Genomic DNA, 6,120 nt, shown 5'->3' with positions numbered 1-6,120 from the left:
TATATATATAAATTTGACATAATAAATTTAACAGTGTGGGCTTCTGTATCCACTTTCGATTCTATTTTCGACGAAACGACTACGATGTATTGACGTCTAAAAGAAAAAGAAGACAACTATTGCCATCTTAGACACATGTTATCCCGCGTTCCCAGGATGGTAAGCAGCGCGCTGGTATCGGCGCAGCCGATCGTGAACCGTGGCGGTTCGATGACTTATTTCCACGATCGGCGCAACGACTGCGCGTTTCCTGATCGAGGTGGACCACGGCGCGGTGGCGGGACGAAGAGAGACACGACGAACGTTTACGAGAAAGGGATGAAGTCCGGGCGTAAGTAACTTCGCGGCGGGACTACCGTCGTCGGTGTGGTCGCGCAACACGGCGCACACTTGTCGGGAAAGGAGATGCGCGGCTCCGCGGTATAATGAACCTGGGAAACCGGTTGCACTCGCGCGAGCGCGAACGTACGTACAGATCGATTCGCTCTCTCTGTACTTGTGTGTTACATTATGCGAGCCGCACGCTGCATTTCCCCTCATCGAGCTTTCGCGTTCTGCCGCGGCTGCGGTTTATTCGAAAATATAAACTCTCGCGTACTCCCTTTATCTTTCTTGTTCTTTCTCCACTTCCTTTTTCCTCTCTCTCTCTCTCTCTCTCTCTCTCTCTCTCTCTCTCTCTCTCTTCACATTAGAGGAAATTATTTTTTATATTATATTTATTTATTAATAATTTAAAGAAAAAATATATTAAAAATCAAATACAAGCTGAAGAATGAGCGATAATTAATACGCATTATATGTGCTTGTTATCTCCGTGAAATATTCGAGTAGAAAAATATTGGGTAGTTTAATATCTAATTTTAATTATATCTATATTTTTTAATTTAAAGATGTGATTCCACAGTTTTCCGTTAATTAAACAATATATTGAATTTTATAAAATATGAATTCAATTATTAGTCAGGTAATATTAATAATTAATTTTTGGTTCATAATTTCTTTCTCGCTTTTTCACAAGCATTTTTACACGTATAATTGAAGGTGAAAGTTGTAATGGCATAATCTAAATTGAATTTTAATGTAATCAAGACGCGCGAAAATTCATTAATAATATTCAAGACGAATTTACTTAATTGCATGATCATGAAAGAATTCTCTCCAGCAAAATGTTATATTATATAAAATCAAATACAGAATTAATAAATTGCAATAGAGCGATTTCCAATGCATTGATTTCTTAATAAAGGAACAAGGAACATAACGTGGAATAGAGTTCGATCACGGTTCGGCGACGACTTAACGCCTCTTCATTCAGCGAATACACTGTTATAAGTTTATACTCATAATTATAGAGCGTCGGGTCTTATGCAATGTGATAATAATATAGTGCTATGTCTCCGCGACCTATATAAAGAGATATTCTTATAACGTAAATGCGTCCTTAACCCTTTCATTACTGAGAAATGCGACGAAATGTATCCAACTACACTTGTAACGGTAATGAAAGCCACACAAGCTAATCTGAATCCGGAAAGCGGGATTATACCTTTTCGTATTTTTTCAGAGAATTCCACTAAGATTAATCGACCACATTGCTGTTTTTCTACATTCATTATTTATAATGCGCAATTTAACGAATTATCATCTTAAATTATTATACGCTCTTAAGACACTCTTTACGCAGCATGCGTAGATAAATACAAAACAAGTAAATACGAGGGACCTCGCCTACCATCAACCGTTTCTGATTTATCCGTAAATGCCGAAAGACATATTGACCTTCCCATGAATGATGGCCAGCGACGAATGAGGCCCGGTAGTTAATTGGCTATCAGCCGGTGAATTTCACGGGGACTCCAGAAATTCTCTCTCCCGGCAGCCAATTGCCCATTAAGGTGCCATCCACCGGTGACCAAAAGGTCAATCTTGGTCTTGCATCTCGGATTCTTAACGCTCGTATAGAACAAGAGGGTGCAGGGTAAAAAGCAATGGGGAGGAAAGGTGAGAAAAAAGCCATCTTCAATTAAAGCGGAGCGCGCGAAGGGAACTTCCGGTCGTCGAGATCTTCCGGCTCACATCAGTAAACCGTTCCGGCGCGATAGAACGCGAGGCGAGGGAAGGAGGCAGCAGGGGGTGCGCAGCGTAGTAAAGGCTGTAGCAAGCAGGGGGTGGTGGGCTGGATTCGCGCGACGAGAAGCAGGGAGGGCTGGAACGAGGGGTAGGGGCTTGAAGAAAACACATAATAGGGTGGGGCGCTTTGCTGCCGCTTTTGAATCGATCCAACGCCAGCTACAGCTGGAACCTCATCCCATCGTAAAGAGGCAGCGGTGCTCATTCTCTCTTCCTTTCTCTCCCGCCGTCCTGTTATCGTCACGCGAGGACTCGTACGTTGTGTACAAATGTCTCAAGATCATGCGAGAACCTCCCAATGACGGATTCTCGAGACAACTCGACGCGGTAAACTTTTTCACCGAGATGTCATCGCAATTTTCAACATTACGTTCGCTTGGTAAACAAATTTCAAATGAGATTTCCCAGTTGAACTAGTTACTAGTAATTACTTGAAAAATAGAATGTTTTTATTTCATTTCTAAACTCTTTTACTTATAGGTTTGACATAAAATATCTCTATAAAAATTAGAGTTTCTTCATGGTTTCACGTCTCGACAATCAATATTCGTAATACTTCTTTTACATTTCTTGTGCATTCATGATTCTACGAATCTTTCAGACGACTGGTATAGGTACGTGCAACCAAAATGAATATACGTAGGTCTGGTTCATAGAAACGATAGAGACTTTAAATCAGGTTTCGTAGGATCTTTAGAATAAATTCGATACCTCTATACATGCAACGTGTGGAATTTGACTAACAATGAATTACCATGCGTCTTTTAATCCACGGTTGCATATGAAGAAAACCGGTTTGACGTGGATGCACGGTCAAAAGAAATTTTTTGCATCTTTCAGTAATCTGCAGCGATCTCTCTGATAAGCAGCATTATTGAAAAAGTTTATTGCGAAATAAATGACGCGTCATAGAATCGTGTACTATCGAAAGCTCATTCAAGTAACAAGTAACATGTCTATATTTTTTTAGCATCGGCTAAAAAACAGACGAGATCTAAGAAGAAAAACAGGACAAAAGCTTTAAAAAATAAAAAAATTAGAAAAATGAATTCGATTTGCGTAATAAACCTATAAAAATACATACTTCACATAATATTTTAAGATATATTAGCATTATGCAGACTAACACGGTTTATAACTATCATTTTTGTTTCTCTTATCTCTGATAATCTCTCTTTCTTTTTATTCAACGTTTTGTGAATTATTTATCACATCGTATATAATAATAGCGAACACGAGAAAAAGTTAACGGCGCTCTTTAATATTCCCTCTCGCAATTTTAACGAAATTATCACACTACCAAATTAGATCGTATGAAACGTTCAACACAATAATGGACCAACTTTATAAACAGCTTGTTTTTAGAAATAAGAGAATAAAGTCTTAAATTAAATTATAAATAATTTTTTAGTTTTTATAATAATAAATAATAAATCATTGAAATTTTTTTAATATTTACGCTATTTTTAATATTTATTTTTAAACCATGCAAACAATTACAATTTTTTTTGAAATTTTAGAAATCTCGAATAGATTAGATTCAAAAACTTATTTGTTGTTTATTAAAATTTGCCATTTATTAAAAAAATAACATGTATGAAGTATTGTATCACTTATAATTTCTAAAATAAGAAACATTGCTATATTGAAAAAAATATAGTCAATTTTAATAAATATTTATTTGAATACTGTCAACTAAATATTTATTTAATATTTATTAAATATGATATGCATTTATTTGATACAAAAAATATTAATTTGATTTAATAATCATTCTTTTTTACTGAACAAATATTTATTTACTGTAAGTAAATGTTTAGTTGATAATGTTGAACTAAATATTTATTAAAATTGATTATATTTTTTTCTCAGTGTACGCAATTTTACTTTGTATGTTATTTTTCTATAAATTAGACTATCATGGGCACCATGGCATGAACGCTTCATATAGATCATTCATAATTATTCTCAGGAACTCACCGTTGTTGTTGCGTAGAATGGAACCGGGACTGGTGGCCTCTAAAGGACTGCTGGGCTCGTCCGTAGGTTCTTTCTTCACACTGAAATGAAAATATCTATATATGTATTTAGATGAAAGATATAGAATGGTATTAGTATGAAAGTGTTCAATTTTGGGCGAAATCCTTGGCTCAAAAAAGAATCAGCATTATTCGCCACTATTCCGTTTTCCAGTACGGCCCTGGGATGCAATAAAAGATTGACCCAGTTTTGACTTCGATTCTCACCGCGAATCCACGCTTTAGGAAAAATTAATCAAGACAAAAATGTACGGTGGAGGATTGGAAAAACTGATAACATTGAATATAGGTTTATCTTATGCGTATATTAACAATGCAATTGATTAGGACGAATATTAATATAAAATTACATCACTTATTTCCGTATTTGGATTTTTTTAAAATGATTGTCTATATAAGAAATTCGATATATAAAGTATCTATTAGAAAAAAAATCAAAATTTATGATCTTTGTAGATCTCTAAAAATATTCAAGATATATAAAATATGAATCAGTACTTAATCATTTCTTTATTAAATAATGATGAAAAAGATATCTATTTCGTGATAAATTCATATTCAATAATTATATCACGAAAAGAGAACTTAACTAATTCAACAGAAAATTAAATTAATAATGAATTTAACAGAAACACTTGTTGAGAAGAAAATGAAATTTTGTTATCTCGATAGCACTATCCTTCTTGTATCTTATAGATTATTCGACACCATAAGTGATTTCATACAAAGAATAACGATCCCATGTCTGTCACATCATTCTCGTCGCCACTATTCCTAGTATCGTCGATAATTATCGTCTTTATGGATGGATAGAATGAAGTGGGTCATCCGAAAATATCCGCGTCTAAAGGTGTTCGATCACACGCGCCGGATTTTATTCGTCCTGGCAGCGTAATTTCGCGTCCTCGACCGACCGAGCGCGTGTTTTACAGCCGCGACACACGAGGAACCATCGAGATATAAAATTTGTAGGGAACATACTGCATTCAGTATATAACATTAATATAATTGCAAGGAAGAATCAATCGCAAGTTATATGCAATCTATCATAAAGAAAGCATACTGACATTGACGACTGCTTCGAACATAGATATTACACTGTTAAATTCGTAATGTCAAATTATATCCAATTTGAGTCATTTTTTTTATCATTTCTTCGCCACTGCTTTTACTGTTAATACTGCCGATAATTTAAAACAATGAAATTAAACAATTCAATTAAACAATTTAACTGAAAAAAACCATATTAAATTTAATTCAAATTTAGTTTATTTACTAAGAGTATATGTTAAGATTGACGTTATTTACTTTGAAACTAATTAGGGATGGATTGATTTATATTTTGACACGCAAGGAAATTAAAGATAACAAAGTATTATTTAAGAAATTGGATTACCATTTTTTTTTTGATGTCTAACAGAGTAGGAAAAGGAAGAAAATACCTGAAAGTGTTTTCTTCCTTAAATATTGTTCCAAAATCGTACGAATGTTTTTCTTAAGTAAGAAGTTTTTGAACGAATTCACTTTCTTTCGAGATAAAAATGTCAATGTATCAATAACTTCTAAATAATTTTTGTTAATTGTGCTTGAAAAATTCAGTAATATTATAAAATTATTATCAGATTTAAATAATTATTTGATTACTGAAATTATTACATTTTAAAATAAATTAATAAATATACGAAATTGTCTTTGGTTAATTTAATAAAAAGTAGAGTTAAATTTAAAATAGACTTCAATAGAATTTTAATTTGAAATTTATAGCCACGAAGATACATCATGTTAAAAATAGACAAGACGGAGTAAATAATTCTTCCGATTTCCAAGCTAACATGGTGTATATGTGATACCTACAGTGATTACAGAATCCGCCCAATTCCGCGCTACCATGCGCGCTGAATTAATTAGTATTGATTATTCTGTATCTTTGAGCTTGTATGTATAATATATA

At 33.9% G+C, this 6,120-nt stretch overlaps 1 protein-coding gene across 1 annotated transcript in view; it reads right to left on the bottom strand.

The window, feature by feature from the left end:
* LOC108684149 (ecdysone-induced protein 78C) overlaps positions 1-6,120 on the bottom strand; it is an 86,433-nt gene that overhangs the window by 78,670 nt on the left and 1,643 nt on the right. Inside the window, exon 2 of the mRNA XM_018188271.1 lies at positions 4,111-4,190. The gene's annotated coding sequence lies outside the window, so the exon portion shown is untranslated. The remainder of the gene's footprint in view (positions 1-4,110; positions 4,191-6,120) is intronic.

The sequence above is a fragment of the Atta colombica genome, unplaced genomic scaffold, assembly GCF_001594045.1.
Source record: "Atta colombica isolate Treedump-2 unplaced genomic scaffold, Acol1.0 scaffold126, whole genome shotgun sequence".
Lineage (NCBI taxonomy): Eukaryota > Metazoa > Arthropoda > Insecta > Hymenoptera > Formicidae > Atta > Atta colombica.
The sequence above is the reverse complement of the archived record's forward strand: the minus strand, read 5'-3'. Positions and strand labels throughout refer to the sequence as shown.